Here is a 20453-nt window from a genome sequence, read left to right as displayed (position 1 = left end):
CTGAGATTCCTTTTCAGAGTCTTTTTTTTTTTAATTACATTTGTATTGTACACAGTGTCATCTTAACAAACTAAACGCAAACATAGAAAGTTATATGCTAAGCTCATAACTAACTTACTTGATCTGCTTTTTAATTTCTCTCACATGCAGAGCTTTAGTTTGCCATTTCTGCTGCTCTTCCAGCTTTGAATGCTTCCTTTGTTGATTATTATAATGTGTTTGTAAATGTGCATAGATGTCTTCCATGATGTGTCTGCTGAGCCCTGTGTCAGCGGGTGCAAACTCTATCCCCGGTTTCTGTAAAAATTCTTGGTGAGTAAGATATCCTTTTGCATCTGCATCATACCTTGAAAAAGAAATGCTCTTTTTAAATATTCATGTGTTCTTCATAGAAAGGCATTACAGATGTCCTTAAGTGACTTAACAGCTTAAATCTCACCGACTTCCCTTCCTTACAGGGGTGTCACACCACACTGAGAATGAGTGACTTTATATGAGACTCGAAAGATAGGGCTTATGCATTGTAATCACAGAGTCGATTCTGCAAAAACTACCCTGAGGACCAAATTGTCAGAAGTATTCTCCAGCTCTCCATACTGCTGCCTTTTAGTGTCTGGCTTGAGATGCAGAGAGCTGGGCTCCCAAAATTCCAGTCTCAAGTGTCTCAAACTGGTCATACAAGTCTGAGATGCTGAGCATTGTAGTCATCCTTCAGAAGCATAGATTTAGCTTCATAAACACTTTTCATATTTTCTTAGGTATAAAACCTTCCATAGGCTTTTTCCCTGCAGTTTCTCCCCCTGCTAGTGCTCCGGTGCATGGTAATTCCTAATTTAGCCTCAGCTTCACTCTAATTCCTTTATTCAAGTTACAGTCATATCAGGCACGTAAGAAATTTTAGCTGTTCTATAAAAGGAGTGGCTGATGGGAGTGAAGTTGTGCAGCAGATAACTGCATGAAAAGGATACTCTTCAATGTGCCGTGGCATCCATAAGGAATAAGAATGGAAAGTAAAATCTAATGGAGTAGAAAATAAGTCAGAGATGAATCAGTGCTAAGAAAAATCTATATAGTTAATGCAGTTTCAAACCAAAATGCAATACACTCAGGTTCTATATGTTAGACAGAGTGATTATTTTTTTAAATAGACCTGTAAAGAAGGTAGCTTTTTATCTAATGTCACATATAGCTGACATCTATGCCATTTCAAACACAGTTTATAGCACAGCTCTTCTTTGTTGAAGGCAGACAAGTATTTTCCCCCACTTCACAACAAATTACTTGTCTACAAAAACATTTCACGATATTATTTGCCATCTTTACACAGCATGAAATTACCTTACTTTCTTTTGTTATGTATTTGGTATGTAGCATTTTTCTTTTGACTGAGTCACTTTTATTTAGGTAGAAAATATTGCAAGTAAATGTAGTGCCCTGAAAAGGAGACGCTGGTAGCACTGCCTTCAGCTGGGTACGCGATGTGGACTGTCCACAGACCTTTTTGGTGGGAGCTTTGTCTGCAGTTCCCACCTGACCTGAGACACCTGGAACTGACTTTCACCCATCACAAACCGAGGTCGGTGTTTGAGGGTACGAACAAAATTGATGAAAACCAAGTTAATTTAACCAGTGACCTAAGGTGCCTGCTGTCCAAGAAGAAATGCACATTAAATTAAAGGGATCGGTAATACTGAAGCCAAGAGAAAGTCCTATCTTTGAATTCATTGGAAACTGATGGACCTAACTGCATTCTTGAACTTCGTATAATAAGATGTAGCCACCTCTAACACAGCGTCATGATCTGAGGTCACAATCGTAACAAAATAAAAGATTTCTTGTGCAGTGTAATCGACTGTCATTTGCTGCACTACCAAAGGCTCTGTAATCCTATAAAAGATACATTATTGCAAAAGCTAATCATTTAGAGTTGTCATACCTTGCCCAAAGCTGCTTAAATTCTTCCAGGGTGATTGGAATGCCAAATCTGAACAAGGCTTTCTTCAAGTCCCTCGGCTGTTTAATGCCATTTCCTTCACTGTCAAATTCCTGAAAATTCTGGAATGTAAAAGAAATCATCACTAACATGAATCAACAAGTTTGACAAAATATTTGATCTCTCTATAAGCTTAATGAATAATGGGAATTGAGAAAGGAACGGAAAATCATGCACATCTGAATTTCACCTTTTAATGTTTTTTCATTTGATTTTTACTGTTTCCTACTTTCCACTATGGATGTGCAGCTCTCAAAAGCTTGAATCAGGATTGACATTACAGGTGGTTAGGTGATGATGCCCTCTGTGTGCCTGCAGCTGTGGGTATGCCCACTGCTGAAGCTTGCCACTGGAAGATGAAGGCACTGGAAAATGGCAGACCCTCAGATTTGCTCCCCAAATTGTTCTATACCCAATATGAATTTGATTCTGCTTTGTGTTTAGGTCGGTTGGTTGGGTTTGTTGGTTTTTTTACCATTCATCTTGCAAACTGAGACTAGCAGTACTATTGTCTGATTTATGCAAACATTTAATGAAAATATTACATTCATTTTTCTTTGTGCTACGCTGTTGTCCAAATATTGCAACTATTCAACAAGTTAAGATAAAAAAGTGGCAGTAATTTTTATAGGACAGTTTTGTGAGAGTCTCTTTGGACGGCCTAAGCATCGCAGTCAACGCTTCACTGTGTTGGGCAACACTGGGTGTCAGCACAGGAGTAGGTGCGTGTTTGCGTACAGCACGTAGTCAGACAGGCCTCAGATGAAGCTCATTACTACTCTTACAACAGAACCATTAAATAAAACCAACAATAGTAAAACATGAAGAAAGTTTTAGAAATAACTTTAATAGCACCTACTACATAATCAATGTTACAAAAACTGAGTATTATTCAAACTGTTGATTTTTTTAATCACATAGTAAGTTTTTATCATTAATGAGCTATTTTGCAAGGGTCTCTGAATATTTATAGAATCAGAAGATCAACATTGCATAATGTTCTGAAATCTATTAGTGCTGCTTATTTATTTAAAGAAAACATTCTTCTTACCCTTGCTAGGTCATGCCATCTGGTTCTTGCTTTGATAACAAGGTAGTAATGAGCGTGATCACAAGCTAGCTCTGCATCCGTTATCATCTGTTTTTTTCTCAGAAAAGAACAAAAATAGAATAACGAATAGCTATGTTTTACGTTACTGGGATCTTTAATCTCCACAAGTTTCCTTCCTTTTTAATGTTCTTCATGGTAGTGGTGGTTTTGTTTCCTAGTTTCTAAGATACCCATTAAAGACTGTTACTTCACATCTGTGTAAACGTAATTCTTTAAATACTGCCTTATTTCCCTAGCTGCAGGTTAGCGAAGATGTTTTAAATTTTGTAATTCCCTATTTATTTTCAAATCAATGTTGTTCAATTCTCCCTCAAACTCAAGAGCCAGCATGGATCATTTATACGCATAGAAGGAAATGTTAATTATCTCAGAAACAATTACATCCTGGAGTGACTCCAGGAAGATTATCCTTGATTTACAACAATAACGTAGATCAAAACTGTCTTTGTAAGTCGCCAAGGCATGGCTAGTAAGTCTGGCAAGTAAAACCCACATTTGCAAATTCAGCCACAAGTGTCTAACTTTTGGGGGCCTGGTTGAATCCAAGCACGCAGAGGAATATGGGTGCCTCGAATCAGGATCCAGCATAGCTGTAGCACTACACAGAAAGCTGGCTAAATCTGTGTGCTATGCAAGGACACACGTACCCGAGAATCGAGGGGATCTTATGTCTCACCACTCTTTGAAGTTTTTGTGGGGAAATGCTGCAGACATGTGGCTTCAGAGCCTGGGTCAGCCGCACTGCAGGAACACGCTCCCTGGACCAAGATTCTCAATCAAGAGGGAGAGGAATATTGGGTCTGCAGACCAGGTGAGACGTGGTCACTACATCTGACCTACCCACTGAGTTCTGTACCACCCGTGGTATGTGCACACCAGAGCTTAAGTCCTGGAGAACTGCACCACAGTCAGCTCTGCCACTTCTGATCTCCTGGGGCTCTGGGCCTTGACAGCCTTTGCTGAGGGCTCCGTTTGGATTTAGAAACATGAATGCCACATTAATCTGTTTTAGGTGCCTGGGAACCTTCTGAGTTTTCCCCACTCCCACTGCTTGAGAGAAGATTGCATAAGCCTAAACAACGGACCAACAAAAATGGTCTAAAACTTAGCTGGGAAAACGCAAGTGCTCTTAAGGCTTTCAATCACTATATTTTCTTTGCTGGACTTCTGAAACAGTAATAGTATTTGAAACGAGGAAATTCTGGAGCTAAATTCAAAATGTTTCAGTTTCTAGCTAAGTCCAAACTGAAACAGAAATGAGAGCACAACAGTAACAGTCTCTGGCTCCAACTGTTAGCCAGACTCAGTCACGATCAGTTTCCTTTCTTGCTTTAGAGTGATGTCCCTGATTCACTCAGTTGTCCAACTCAGGAAAAAACAAACCAAGCAGATAAATATTACTAATATCAGAGCCAACAGTAATGCTGTAAGAGACAAATAAAAACTGGGAAATAAGCCTATGTGTATATATCACATCTTCACTGCCGCAGCAGAGATGAGCTGCTGATCAGGAGCTTTTTCAGTCCTGCTGTATCTTGTCATTATTTTTATGAATTTATCTGTGTTTGCATAGTTAAACAGAGTTTCACACTGAGTTTTTAGAATGAATTTTTTAGTGGCTATATGCCAATTATCGTTAAAGTTAAGCTCAAACTTTAAAATTCCGGACGTTTCAAGTAGCATCGCTTCTCGCAGGAAGGGAGGTAGCAGCCCTGTTCTCCCTACCCTCCACCCGCTCCACAGTGCCTCGGTGCTTCTGTGCACCTCACCTGACCTTGTCTGCTCTCAGTGCCCTGGTGCCATAAAGGTCCGGAGCAGGAGGCTTCGGGCTACTGTAATGTACACTGACAACAATATTAGTCTCAGAACTGACAGACACTGTGCCAAGCGGGTAATACCCTGACTGCTCCTCAATCCAAAATGACATCTGATTCCCAAACCATATCCCCAGTTCCGCATGCTTGGAAGATGCAGCAAAGTTGTCCAGTCGGGAGGCTAGCTCACCTCTAAGGCTCCAACTCAGGCACCAGTATATATGTTTGACCTTACAGATTTAAGCAGTCCCCAGGGGTAGTTCTGGCATTTTAACCTAGTGGTGGATTCAATATCTGATTTAATGGAGTCATAAATCACTGAGAATTTGGTAAAGCTACCCAACTTCAGCTTGATAAAGACATATTTCAATACTATCTTTTTTCAATTATAGCCAATATAAATTTTCACACAGCATATTCATTTCTGTAAACATGTAAGATTACTGTAGGCACCACACAATGTTTTCTTTCTTACTTTTGAGATGGCGTGAGCCGAGGAGGTACCTCCTTAGTTTCTTGGGCGTGGAACCGTTGACAGAATACTTGGTAATTTAACCTGGAGGTCACATTCATTCCCAACAAACCAAGCAGGCGCAGGAATTCCTCATCTCTAAGATGAAGCAGAAAGCTGTCCAAGAATTGCCGAAAGTCAAGCAAGTTGATGATACTGTCATGATTACTGTCTGTTTCATGGAAGACAGAATAGGTGTCCTAACAAGGAATATTTTACTAAATATATTTAACATGTCAACTACATATTTTTAAACATAAATAACAAATGATTGCTCTAGACTTGTTTTGACAACAGGCAAATATTTTAAAGCAGTTTGAGAATACAAAGCATTTATATAGTACTGCCTTACTAAACACTTGGTATAGTCTGCAGTAAACTGCAGTCTTATTGCTTTGATCTCAAGCATGTACAGAACTGAGCAAAAGTAGGGAGCATCAAAAAGTCACCCTCATACCAATTTACAAATTAACTTCTACTTTCCATTGGTACTATACTGAGAGGTACCTCATTTCTACTCATGCACACCCTTAGAAAAACCTGTAATGAAGACAGACTTCACAGCAATTGTCCTACCAGCTGAACAGCTTCTCCCATTAAAATAGATGCAAAATGTTCAAACACCTTTAAAATGGTGCAGTTCTTCAGAAATCTGAAGTAATTATGATCAATACGATCAGCTTTGCTAGGTGTGTCCAAGCTGGTTTGAACAGAGGATCAGTTTCCTGAATGCTGTTCTTTCCACTTCTCCCAGGGAACAGGGATGGGATGGCATGAACTGAGCAAAAGGGTAATGACTGTGGCTTCTTGCCTTTGTAAAATGTGATCTCTCTTACTCTGTGCATATCCGTGGAGGGAATTCAAGGAGTACGTTCTAATGGTAATTACAGAAAACAATAAACAAACACAGAAAAGCTGGGAAACAACTCTTTATTACGACCACTGTGTTGCAAGATTTAGGGACTAAGAACGTCGTCTTGAAAGATCATTCTCATGATTAGATGGACTGTTCCATGAATGAGTAGTACAGTTATTCTTTTCTAATTGCAGAATCTTTAATAGCTATGCTCACAAAAGGATGGGAAATAAATAACTCGGATCTTATTTTCCTGGCAGAGGCTGCTGAGAAGACAACTAGAAAAAAAAAGTTTTTGCCTTGAAAGCTGAAAGTATTTGAACTGGACGTTTCTGAGAACACAGAAGACATGAAATCCAACATAATTTTTAGAGTCACTTTCCTGACAGCTCCTCCAAACCAACTTTTAAAACAAATGTTTATATCAAAATAACAACCAGCTTCACTGCCAAAGCAAACCATGGCTCAATGTGTTTATCTCATAGACTTCCATCAGCTTATCATTAAGTTGATTGAGACACTCTTCAGCAGTCATGTAGTGATACTTAGCATCATTTACTCTGTGGTTTGGACTGTTACATAATGTAGCTCCCGGCCCATTCAATCTGGCATCTGCAATAACGAAATCAAGTTATAGCAAACATTGAAAAGATTATATTAAACATATCTGATAAATAGCGCAGTAATGTAACATAAACAAAACAAGAAACCCTGCAACCATATTCTTTACACCCCAAACATGACTAAGTCCAATAGCTGTATGAAGCATTAGTGGTGTCCACCCAATTTACAGTAATGGCCTCAGCTGCTATAGTTTTCCCAGCACAAGGCAAAGATAATCTCAGCTGAAGAAAGCACAGCTGAGACAAAGTCTTTTTCTTTTGCGTTAGCCTTCTCTGGTGCCTGGTTGCTTTGAGGAAGGGAGGTATCAGACCGGAGGAGGAGGAAAGGAGCACCGTGAAAGCTGTGACTTGCTGTCATATCGCCCGTCTGTCTCAGTGAGGGAACACAGGAGCTGCAGACAGTGTCAGAGAAAGTAATTTGTTACATCTTTGACTGTGTAGCACGATCGCTCCACACTAGACCATCTCCCCTGGAGCAATTCTATCCTGGCTAAGCTCTCCTCCTGTTTGAACTGACGTGAGCTATTTCAGGAGATCTGCCATCAAAACACTCCTGACTTAACAAAGCATCATCCCTGAAACTATTTCGCCTAATGTTCTGTTCTGGCAAGACTCAGTCCTGCACAAACAGCAGCTTCATATTGTCAGAAGTTTATTATACCACAGCCCAGCAGGACCACGAAAGGGCGACAGCCAGCTTCCCAGCAGGGCACCCATGTACTTCCAGTCCTGAAGGGCTAAGCTACTTTTAGGCCATAGAAAAGCTATTTTGGTCACTGTTCCAGATCTGATTCCTTCTTTTCGTTGTGCAGTGATACTCTAGGAACCTATTTTGCCTTGCTTCTGGGGAAAAAGAGACCAAGCATCTTTTGTAGCCTCTTGAACATTTTAGAATTTTTCTGCAACATATGAGCCATGTAGAGGAGTAAAGTAATTCATGTCAGATTTTAAAATGGGAAAAACCTGCAAAGAAAAATGTACTCACTGACATTTCACTACACCCTACTCCTGATTGATAAGAAAAATGCTAATTTAGTGGTCTGTTCTAAAGGAACGTTTCTTTTCTTTTAAAAAGATTTACATATACCAACACATAAGAGCCTGTACAACTACTCCAAAGAATCACTAAATAGTATTCACTGCATCATTTTAACTTCTCCTGATTTTACCCTTTAAATCCTACTCCCCCCTACAGACATGCACTATCCTTCCCTTTTTTCAATTCCAGTTTCTACTGAAGTCTAGCCAAGAAAATTTATATTTGTGTTGTCTTCCCACTAAAGCTTATAGGAAGAAAATCAGGTCTCTTTTTCTGTAACTACAGACCACCCTCCACCCCAGTGAATCACAAATCATTGAAAAATAAAAGTTAGGAGGGTTTTTAATTTGCCTTCTGGTTTCTGAGACTTACTTTATGTTAAATGTGAGTCACGCTTCCTTTTCCAACTATGAGATATAGTAACGTATGGAAAGAAAAGTTGTGATTCTCATAATTGGCAAAAGCAAAAGCTTTAAATACAGACAAAACACTGTTGATTCTTGATTTAAATCAAAGAGCTGGCATACTCTTTTTCCCCGAGGTTAACCTGTTTCAAACATGTTTTATTAGGCTACTGGATGAAGGCGCACATATTTTGGTGGTCAGATGGTTAGCTGGCTATATTCACAAACTTCTAAACTTCTAGGCCTGAATGAAGAAAAACCTGAATGTTATGTCAGCCAGCCACAAGTAAGCTCTCCTTCTTGTCTTAGTTCTAGAAGAGAAATAATGACAGCAGAAAAGAATAGTAACAGTGTGAAAAAAGTAAATGCTCACCTCTGAGAAAAATAACAGAGGCATAATACAGAAGTTAAAACAGGCCTTGAAGCCAAGGGCAAAACTGCCATTGACTTCAGTGGCATCAGAATTTTACTCACAAAATCTAGACTTACAGCATAAAAATAAAAGAAATGAGAAATGAATAATTACTTACTAGCTTTAGTCTGCACTCAGGGTTCCACCCTAAGAAATGAGTTCAGATTCCATCAGTTGAATTTTTAAGAGCTGAAAATCAAAACCCTTACTTACAGTACCTTGAAATAAGTGAAATTACTGACAGGTTAAGGCAAGTAGCTGAGGTGACAAAATGTGCTCCCAAATTATAGATATATTCCTCTGGTATTCATTCCTCAGCAACAGTAAACCAATGAAGACCACATCCTCATTATATGGGTGGACAATACATCTATATCTGCACAAACAGTAAACCTTGCTCTCTCACTGGGATTCTTGATACTCTAATAAAACTATCAATTACTTTATAGATAACCACATTTCAGCATTCTCTAGTAGCAGTGCCCCTTAGGAGCTTTAGCGTTCAAAAGCAGTACTTTAAATTAAAACCATAAACCAATAAATAACCAGATCACACCACAGGGCTCCAGTTGTATATACTGCCACTGAAACTCATCACTAATGGCTTACTAACAGATCTTTCTTTCCTGAAAGGACAAGTTACTGTCTTCTGGCTTTTTACACAGAATAGAAGAAGTTGCTGGACATCACTACTATAAAATCATCCACTGTAATTTAGGATAATTCCAAGACTGTGAATAAGAGTTACAAATGCTGAGGACAAGGATCTACTCAAGGCAGAGCAATCAGTCAGTTATTTTTTGCAATCTGTTAGCGACAACTCCATGGCACCTCTCTGTGGACCTTTAGTTAGTTCACAGCCCACATGTTCCAGTTTTCCTCTTGTCCTGAATTAGGTACTCAGCAGCTCAGCTGGATCAAGAGTCAAAGAACTACAGATGGGAAGGTCATCCACGTGCTAAAAATCGTATCACTGATATCTTCCTGATTTCACCAATAGCCTTTTCTCAAAAGAGAAAAGTTCTGGATTTTCCAGGAAAGGTTTGTTTCATGCTTTATTGCTGTTAAAATTGCTTTACCTGCCAGTGTTGCCACAAAATCCAGATAACTCAACCCTCCATCTGGTAACCCTAACTTTTCTGTTACTAGATTAAATTGACTGTCATCCATTGGCATGCCATGATCTTCCAACACCTGTTAGAAGAGAAATAAAATAAGTTATATAATGGCCTATTTTCTTGCTTAATATGCCATTTTGAATACTAAATATCTGGGTGTTTTATCCTATGGCTCAATTTGAAATTACTCTGAAAATTGATCTCTCTTCCTTACATTTACTGTAAGCCACTTAAATATAGGTCTATTTTGTACAACTTCAATTCTATACGGAAAGAGACAGAGAGCAAAATTTGACTGTATTTTTCTGACTGGCATTTTAAGCAAAAGCTCAGAGTGACAGGCTAAGATTAAACTTCACCTGGAAAGTAAAAAGTGCCAGAAGAAATGATGTTAGCTCGTTTAGCAGACTGGAGGAAAACTGTCGTTTGTAGAATTTGCTGCTACAACTTTTCCCCACAAGCCTGTGACAACTTCCTCCAGGACAAGAAATGCTGCAGGATGGATTCAGGCCCCTGAACCACATACAGCCGCAGCGACGTGGAAGGCATGATTCATTCCTTCTGCATTGCTGCTCTTCAAAGCATATTTGGGGATCCATTTTAGGCAATCTATTTTGGCAAGGAACTTTCTGATCTTCCTACATGCCTCCCATGTCCCTTTCTTCTTTTTTTGGCAGACCCTTTACCTCTCTGCATCTAAGAGATGCAGCAGTCCGGAGTGGCAGCAGTCTCCCATTGTGCCCCTCTTAACGTTACCTTGCAGAAGACTGTGGAGAGGTCCCTGGTTTTCTTCTACTTTTCCCAACTCCTGTTTCCCTGAAGAGTTGTAGTTGCAGCCCCTGCTGCTGAGGGCTTTCTCCAAAATCTTTCATTTCCTTGGCTGCTTTGTAACTCCTGATTTGGGTGTATTTCTTTATAACCATACTGCACAGATCTGTCCTGACTTTCCAAGTGTTCCTACAGCGATTACTCTTGCCATTATATTTCAGTTAATTGTACAGATTAAAAGAAAAAAATCATTAAATAGCTGAACAGCATAAGGAGTGTTAAAAAAGTGAGAATAATTAGCAAATTATCATTCCTTTCTGTGAATGTAAAGCTTCTGGATAAGCAAGCGTATTTTATGTTCAGTTGAACAAGTATTTACCATCAGATCAAATGCTTAATAGTAGCGATAAGGAAATCTGGCCACACAAATCCAATCAAAGCTGGAGAGAATCAGTCACAATAGTAATGTTGGTGACTACAGTCTCAACTATTAGCACTTTCATCTAGAGAAGAAAAAGTGATAAAACTCCATGAAAACTGCATGCAAGAATAAGGCATATTAAATTGTACGACTAGGTCGTTGTCCTGTGCTGAATGGCTCACGAAAGGCATAGTTTCTAAGTCTTATTTAAAGGAAGAGGATTGATGACACCCTTACAGGGGGGACATACTGTAATCCTTCAGAAAAGTGAAGGCACACATGCAAATTGCTGACGTTACCCCAGGACCCCTGACAGAGCTTCAGTTACCATCTTCCTGATTTTGAACTATATTAAAATTTTGCCAAGTCCAAAGGTGCAAAGGCAGCAGTTGTCCAGTTGGCAGAACTTGTCCAGTTCCTAGAAGATCCAGGCCAGTGAAGACAGAGGTACTATGCTACTCTTTGGTAAAGGTGGTGGAGTTTGGCAACCCCTTCACTAACCCACCTCACACCTTTGGTACTCCAGAGGCAAGCAGCTAAAAGGTGTCCTTATGCTGTAAGCTAGAAAGAAAAACACAGAGCACCGACAGTGTTGGTATAACCCTACAAAGGTTAACTGGTGATTCTATGTCTGCATTTTTGGGTTATTCGGGCATACCAAGATCAATTACCCTTCAGAGGAATATAAAGGTGCATTCTGCCCACTCCCTTAATAGTGCTGTAACATAACGTTATACAAATAAACAGAGCTTATCCATTTCCAAGTTGGGCAGACAGCTTTTGCCTACTTGTCGTGGTTTAAGCCCAGCTGGCAACAAAGCACCACAAAGCCGCTCGCTCACTCCTCCTCCATCCTGGTGGGATGGGGAGGAGAAAATCTAAAGAAAAGCTCATGGGTCAACACAAGCACAGGGAGGGATCACTTACTAATTATCATCACAGGCAAAAAACAGACTCAACTTGGGGAAAAAAAACCAAAATCAATTTACTTTACTACCAATCAAATCAAAACATGATAATGGGAAGTAAACCCAAATCTTAAAACACCTTCCCTCACCCCTCCCTCCTTCCCGGGCTCAACTCTACTCCCAGTTTTGATTTTCTCTACCTCCAGAGAATGGGGGTTGGGGTCAGTTCATCGCACGTTGTCTCTGCCGCTCCTTCCTCCTCAGGGGAGAACTCCTCACTCTTCCCCTGCTCCAGCACAGGAAGAAGTTCTCCATGAACTTCTCTGACATGGGTCCTTCCCACAGACTGCAGTTCTTCACGAACTGCTCCAGCGTGGGTCCCTTCCATGGGCTGCAGTCCTTCAGGCACAGACTGCTCCAGCGCAGGCTTTCCCATGGAGTCACGGCTATTTTGGGGGGCATCCCCCTGCTCCGGTGTGGGTTCCACCATGGGCTGCAGGTAGATATATGCTCCCCCGCTCCCCTCCACGGGCTGGGGGGGCAGTCTGCCGCCTCCCCGCGGGCTGCGGGGGCATCCCCTCCTCCTTCCCTGACCTCGGGATCCGTAGAGGAGTTCCTCTCACGTCCCACTCCCCTGACTCTCAGGGCGTTCCCCTTCTGAAATCTGTTCTCCCAGAGGTGCTACTGCCGTCGCTGAGGGGCTCGGCCTGGGTCAGATGCGGGTCCAGCTTGGAGCTGGGTGAGCTTCCAGCAGCTTCTCCCAGGAGCCAGCCCTGTGGACCCTACCCCGCTACCAAAACCCCACCACACAAACCCAAAACTCCACTTCTATGGCTTGGCTTTGAATAACAAATCAGAAAACAAGTATGCTTTATGTTTACCAGTATCACACTATGCTATGACTGTTTGAATAACCTATTCCACCTCTGAGGACAAGCAACGCTAGTACTAGCTGCCTGGCTGCTCTAAATGAAGCTGTAGATCAGAGTAGCCGTTTCAAATGCACCAATAAGGTGGGCAACAGTGTTGGCACACCTGCCAAGCTCCAGAGTCAGGATCCAGTCAAAGAACAGCGTACCACTGTAGAACACTTTAACTTCAGTGGCACCCCAAAATGCCTCACAACCTACCCACCTAAATGCGCTTGCGACATGTCATATTGCCTACACCATTTGCGATAACCCAATGTATCCAAAACATCTACATGCAGCTGGCAGATGTGATACAGAGAGTCCTACATCCTTCTGGAGCAGCAGCTGGAGACCAGGGCAGGTTCCCTGTCATGCCTACAATGGTGCTAGACAGCCATTTCTAGATATTCTTTATCTACCACTGAAACACCATGAGCTCTGGGATGAGAAGCAGCTGTGCTCCCAGGGCAGGGATTGATGAACATCTTGACAGAATTGTCAGGGAAATTAAAGCAGGAAGAATGTGAAAACTCCCAGTTGGAATTCTACCTAGGCAATGAGGTGGAAAAACCCTTTCTTTTGCAAAAGGTGCAGAGACCTTTGAAGACCACAAGTGATGGAGAATCAGTTTCAGTCTGCGTTTCACCTGAAAACACACATGCCCAGGCTGTTCCCAGAGACATAAGGTAGTCTGTCACTCCAGTTCTGATGAGGAATCACCCTTATTCGCACAGAGCCCTCATCCTCATTCATTCCAGACTAGGCTTATTTCACTCAGCACAAGGCAAAGCAGAACAGGACTATTGCAGGGAAGCACGCCCCTTTTGAATGATCAGCAGCAGCAGCAGCAGGGCAGAGTTCCCAGGCAGTATTCCACCCAGCTGGGCTCTGCTGAGCTTGCAGCGTCCAAGAACGTCACAGTGCAGTGATGCATATACCTGGCTGCAGGTACATGATGATTTTTTATCCTTTGTGCATTGCCAAAACTTGAGAAATGCATCACTCATAGTGTAATAAAAGAACACTGAAATCACAAAGACTAACTGTTCAATAGCTTCTGGTGCTATACAAATATCTTAAATGTGAGTTGTACACAGCCAGCCAACACAGAAGAAAAAGCAGCAGGTAGAATGAGTTTGTTCTGCCTAACAGTGACAAAACGCACGCTACTGCATTAGCTGCAGGCAACATATAAGCCTCTTAGGTATCACGTTGTAGTGCAAATCACAGCAACCAAAGCCAATGTCCCAAAGGTATGTGCCACAGATGTCGGATCTGCATAGGAGGAAGGGTTGCAGCTTAACACTTTCTTAATAAGTGTATTACTAACAAGAAAACATAAAGAAAAATGGAAAATGTTTTATGTGTTTTGTCCTCCCTCTTTCCCACCCCTTCATTTCAAAGCAATTTCACTGCCTGCATGCAATTGCAGCAAGATATCCACCTGGGGGTAAGATGATGTGCGGCTGAATGCAGCTACAGTGTTTGCAGGGGAAGGCTCTATAGTAACAGCCTTCGTCCCGTCATATGACGTGGAGCACATACCTCGTGAGTCTGTGCTGAGAAGAGGAGAAAGGAAGGCAACAGCTTGTCACCCCCTCACAGTCAGTACACTTGGCCCTGCAAGAGTAGCTGGTGAAAACAGGTACAGTCCACGGTATACAGATGGGAAGAAGATGTTTATTACTGAACCAGAGCAAAAACAGATTGGGACAACCTTTCTCAAGGGGCTATGCAGGCCATTTTCAAAGGTACAGTTCTGGCTTGACCCTTCCTGACTCTCACCTTACCTCCGTGCGCAGGCAAAGGGCAGAGCATGCGTTCCTGTCATAACACTATTCAGCAGCAGCTCCTGCTTAAACCTAGGTGGGCTATGGAAATATTACTGCCACCATGTCTCTTTTCCTGCCCAGTCTCAACTTTCAGCAAAGCATTTTGCTTTGAAATATGAAACAAAAGAAATGTACAGGTAGGTGCCATTAGCATCACAGCTACAATCCCAAATCCTTGACCTCATAAGTCTGTCCAAAGCACAACATGCAGTCAAATAAGCCATCAAGGCTGCAATGGGGCCTGGGAACACCACAGAAAACCCTACCTCAAAAAAGACACCTACAAAATTCAATTGGAACTCTTGGCAAGTAAAAACTATACGATTTCAATACATTCCTATTATTGTAGATCCTCTCAGTGCAGAGATGCTGTACCCAAATCACCTAACCCAGTATCAAAAGCCACCCAACATCAAATAATTACATTGGAAATTTACAACATGATCAAATCCACTGAATTTGAAGGAGAGCTACAGAACGATTCTTCTCTCCTGTTGGGGACCAGTCTCTGCCCTGAAATACTACTAGACATCCAGAGGAGATTTCCCTGACACAGTCACTGTAGGCTCCTTTGAAAGCGGAGCAAGAGTGAGCAAGGAAGAGAGCCAGAGACCCCAGGGGTCCCCCCCCAGTCCCACTGTGATTACAAGCCACACTGCAGTCCATGAGTGGTTCAGAGGAAGCTGTGGCTCAGAAATCTGAAAGATGGTATAAAATCAGCTTAGGTCATTGTCCCTGTAGCGTCATGCTGTATCTGTTAAGAATCTTATTCTTCACCTACCTATATCCAGTTCCTACCAGCTACCACTATGGAGTTGCAAAGAGGGCCTAAGGACTCGGAATTAAGGCTTAGGTGATTCTTTAAGGTATGCCCACTCACTTCTCATAAGAGGTGTGTTGTTGGTTGACATTTGACCTCCAAGTCCCAACTGTGTCTTGCCAGTCCCAATTCATACATGTTCTTTTTGACAGCTGGGAGCAGTTGAAGATTTCAAGGTGTAATACTGCTACAGGATAACAATTTTATGTCTTTAAAGACAAGTTGAGATTCTTTCTCATACAATAACCTGCATGAGACCTGTTTAGCTCATCAGTAACTGAAACAGTCCTGGAGGATTTAACTCTAGCTGTGTGAGCAGGCACATTGCTAAGACAATAAGTATCTTTCTGGGAAAAGTACAGGATAGAGAAAAATAGCTAACATTTTTCCTACCTGCCACAAGCGAGCTTTATTAATTTTCCCATGTGATTATTTGTTGTAGGCAAAAAAAAGCTGTCTTTGATAGCTGCTGCCTGTTGTATCACTCTGTCCTTCAGCCTTTTAATTACTTCATCAACAGTTCTATTCTGGGCGTATTTGTTAGCTTGATCTTCAATCTGCTTGATTCTAAAATTGAAAGATTGTGCATGAAGGCAAGTCACTTATTTTTTGTAGTTTCAAACATTTGATTCAGCAATAATGAACAAGACTGCTTTAATAACAACAAGACATAGACACGGAAGAAGCTTCTTTGATGCAAACCAAAATGATAGGTTGATCAAGTTAGAGCACACGTTGATTCCAAGGCCTGTATTGTGCAAACATTTCTTATGTATAGCTTGCTTTACAGAAAAAAAAAACAAACCAAACAAAAAACCAAAAGCAACACAAAAAAACAAACCAAAAATTGACTGATACTGCTCTGAAGTATTTCTTTTGCAAATGGAGATCCTAAACCTCCAAATCACAGGCTTAGTTTCTAATCAGCCCAAGTTTCTACATCAGCTACAGAGCCACCTTTACCCTTTAATACCTCCTCAGTTAACATGAGATGGCTAAGCTAACATGAAAGAAGTTAATGAAAGTCTTTCCGTTGATTTTAAAAGGAAAAAATTTCTCTTATGATGTTTTCTCTCTTCCAGGATACCAAGTAAATCACATTCATGCTTTTTCCCTTTGGAGGGATGGCCAGGATACCTCTCCTTCTCAGGCCCGATAAGAAAGTCCATAGATATGGACTATATACTCTTCTTCCTGAAATACCACAACCTTCATCAATAAGCCATTAAAATAAATAACAATTAAATATTTAATAACTTTTAAAGACAGAAAAGAAATTAAATTAAAGGGTATGTAATGTGTCCCACTTGTACTTATTTTACATCTGTTATGGATTTACTGTAACCCATGAAAAGGAAAGGTATAACAATTATTTTTGCTAAATTTTAGAGCATGTATTTCCATATAAGCAAAATGCAGAAATATTCACCAGTCTTATTTTATAGATTTATTAAGTGTGTTTTATAGTATTCCCTAAACTTGAAGATAATCTTAACATTTTAACTCTTATTCTAAAAATATGCTAATGAAAAGAGTTTTACTTTGATCTGAGCAGCACACAGAAGATTAACTCTAAGCCTCCCAAAAGGGATCAAAAGATGACAGTGACTGCTGACTTCCTCCTCAGGATCTCAGATGGACTCATTTGCTGAAGGCACCCGGTCTTCTGAGATATCTGTTATCTTGCCTGAATGCAAGAGGTTGCCAAAACATTACCAACTTTACCTGCCCCATCCCACTGATTATTATATTCTCCTGCCTATCAACATAGGCCTTGCCATGAATGACCCTGAGAAAATGAAAAAGTAATTACAGGACAGGTGATGAAGTTAAATTCAAATGTTCTTTATGCCCTTCCTCCTTAAGTTCAAGACTGGGGCAAAGGCTGGATGTGTCCTGGAAACAAATGAATGATTACTTGCAGGATGTCATCTAAACGACCACCTTCCCTGTCAGGGGCTTATTCACAAAAAGGTCTCTTTATCTACTACCTTTATAACCTAGTAGGGAAGCCTTAGACTAGATTGGAGAAAGGAGCTAGCATAAAACCTCACAGGACGGTATTAACTACAGCCACTTAGCTGAGGACCTAAAACTACTTGGATTAGGGTTATACATTACAGGGTCATAGAAGAGGCAAAACCAGACAGAATGAATCAAGCATGCTGGTTGTCAGTACATGAATATAAGAAACGTGGTATGAAGAAGGTGACCTAGAAGTCCTTATGGTTCTTGGAAGATCCTGCAATCTCACAGTTCAGTAAATTAAACCTTATTTAGAGTTCTAATGATAAAAACCTATGATATTATGAGTGCTACAATGGTAGGATGCCTGCAATACATCACCAACAGGGAAAACAGGGAAAATAGGACTTGATTTGAAGCTCTTGGAGATTTGGAGATTTTTTTCTGAGACAAATTAAAAAAGATGCAGAATCAGGTGGGGCAAAAGAGCTGGTTGTAATTGCTTGGGAAATGATTACAGCAGAACACAGGTTGTCCAGCAGATTATCAGAATGTGTCAGTGACATCCTGTCGATGCTGCAAAATCTAGTGAAGGTAAAGTCTTTCTGAATTTCATCCTAATTAACACAGAGAGAAACTGCTTGAAAAGGTGAAATACAGCCTAGGCAGGAATGATGATGGAATGACAGAGTTTATGACACTTGTAAAAGGAAAGTGGGAGAATAATGAAAAAAAGTAGATTTCTACCTTCTCAAGGAACTAAAGTCTCAAGAGAAATGGGTCTAAAGGGGAAATAATTTAAGGAGAGCTGGCAGTGTATCAGTGAAACATGCCATCACAGTATAAGAGAGAAATATGAGTACATACGACCAAAATCTGAAAGGCCACAACACAATGTGAGATCCAATATAAAAAATATCAAGAGTAATGAGAACTCACTCTACAAATGCTTCAGTAATGTAAGAGGGATCAAGAAAATATTTGGCTTTCTATTCAACAGAGAAAGGAAACTACCAGCAGATTGCATTAAGGGGATGAAGCACTTAAAGCCTCTTTTTGTATCGGTCTTCAATAAAGAGTCAAATATAAGCAGGCTGCTTGAACAGTGAATACTAATAACAAATAAGGAAAGAACAAATTACAGAATATTGTTATGTATTCATATAGGTTCTTAAAGAACTGGCTAAAATTGTCTCCCAAATTTATGCAGAAAAGCAAACACACTACCTAGCTTTAAAAAGAGGGAAGGAGAAGAACTGGAGAGTTACTGACATATTTCTAAGAAATCTATTCCTGCTTTCAGGCAGTAATTACAGAGTCACAAAGAGTTCAAAGCCTGTTAAGAGACACAAGAGCCACTAGGGATCCTTGAGATCTACCCTGATTTCAGGCAAGCTTATATTTTAAATTATACTTCCCTCTAACCAGGACCACTTTTACCTTGGTTTCCTAGGGAGATAAGAATAATGCAATCAGCCTTTTCATCCACATCTGTCAGCCGTTCCCCTAAATTTGGAGTCCATCTACCAATTTCAGTCAAACTTGAGAGGGGTAGGAGTCTTCAGATGCAGCGGTTACAAGTTTTGTGAAATTGACAGTCATGAAAAGGAGAGAGACTCTCCATTCTCCTAGTTGGGAAGGCAGGGACATTATCTTTTCCATTTGTTAGCAGCTAGCCAAGGAATCAGCATATGTGCCTCTCTGGGCTAGCCACGCACTCTCTCTTGCCCAGCTGCCAGCTTGAAGTACTTAGTGAGAAGTATGTTCTTTTTCCACCTTCAAGTAATAAGCCACAAGTACATTTACCAACTGTGTGAGACACCAAACCCTACTCCCTGCACGTTCCCATCTCACTGGGGCTGGGTCTCAAAGTTCTTCTTTCAGGCCTGACAAACCTGACCTAACCGTCTACTCTAACACATCAGTTCTGGGTGCCAGAACGCTTGCTGAAGGTATGGGTAAGGCTCCAGATGGTGGCTCAGCAGAAGTTAAGGATAGAGATATTTATTAGTGAGGCCACTGATTTATCTTGAGTTTAGCATACTGTGTCCTATTGACAGAACCGTATTCCATGTTGGTGAGTCATCTGCATTTTTTTTTATCTTGCCAGCTCTCTGCTTTGACAGTCTATCAGTAGCAATGGCATTGGAGCTCAGTAAAAATAACCTTGGGGAATCTCTGAAAGATCTGTTCTTACCAATACAAAAAGAAAGCTCTTTTGACCTCAAGAGCAGGAGGGACAAACTCAGCTTGCAGAAGACAAACAGGTTGATTTCTCGATTGAAGTACAGGTCATATTCTGCTTTGGGGACAATCTTGGAATGCATCTGTAGGAACACTCTGTTCCCATAAACCTTTACATAGAAGGAGCCAACCATAAGATCTTAGATATTTCCTAGTGTCTCACAAAAGCAAATTAGGAAAATTTCAGAGAGAGAGGCAGCCCGCTAAAAGTCCTGAGGATTAAGATGAAGGCCATTGTGGAACAGGATCTTTCACAGGTAGGGACGCCTTAACCACCCCAACCTGTTAAAGACCTTACAGGTGGAAAGATGTGGAAATATCAAGATCACACCTGTTGCAGACCATTGGTCCAAAATCACCACTTTGGTAAGAAAGAGGCCAGACTTGCTTTCCTAGAGACTTCAGGTAATATTTCTTTTCCATTACTCGTCACAAATTCTCACTAAAGAGAGGAGCAGACATAATTTGCAAATGAGAGGCACACAGCACCCCTTATATAACAAGGAAAGAGGTAACGTTAAGATTCATAAGGATACGGAAGTTTCATTTTAGCAATTTCAGGAGGAGGGACAGAAGCCCTCAACTCCAGGCTAGGAGGCTTAAAGCTGTTGGTACCAGAATTGACTTGGCCACCACAGAACATCACTGGGGCAAGAGGAACTGAAGGGAAGATGTAAACCACTGCATATACTTACAGAAGGAG

This window comes from Buteo buteo, chromosome 19, assembly GCF_964188355.1.
Source record: "Buteo buteo chromosome 19, bButBut1.hap1.1, whole genome shotgun sequence".
NCBI lineage: Eukaryota > Metazoa > Chordata > Aves > Accipitriformes > Accipitridae > Buteo > Buteo buteo.
Note: the sequence above shows the minus strand (reverse complement) of the source record.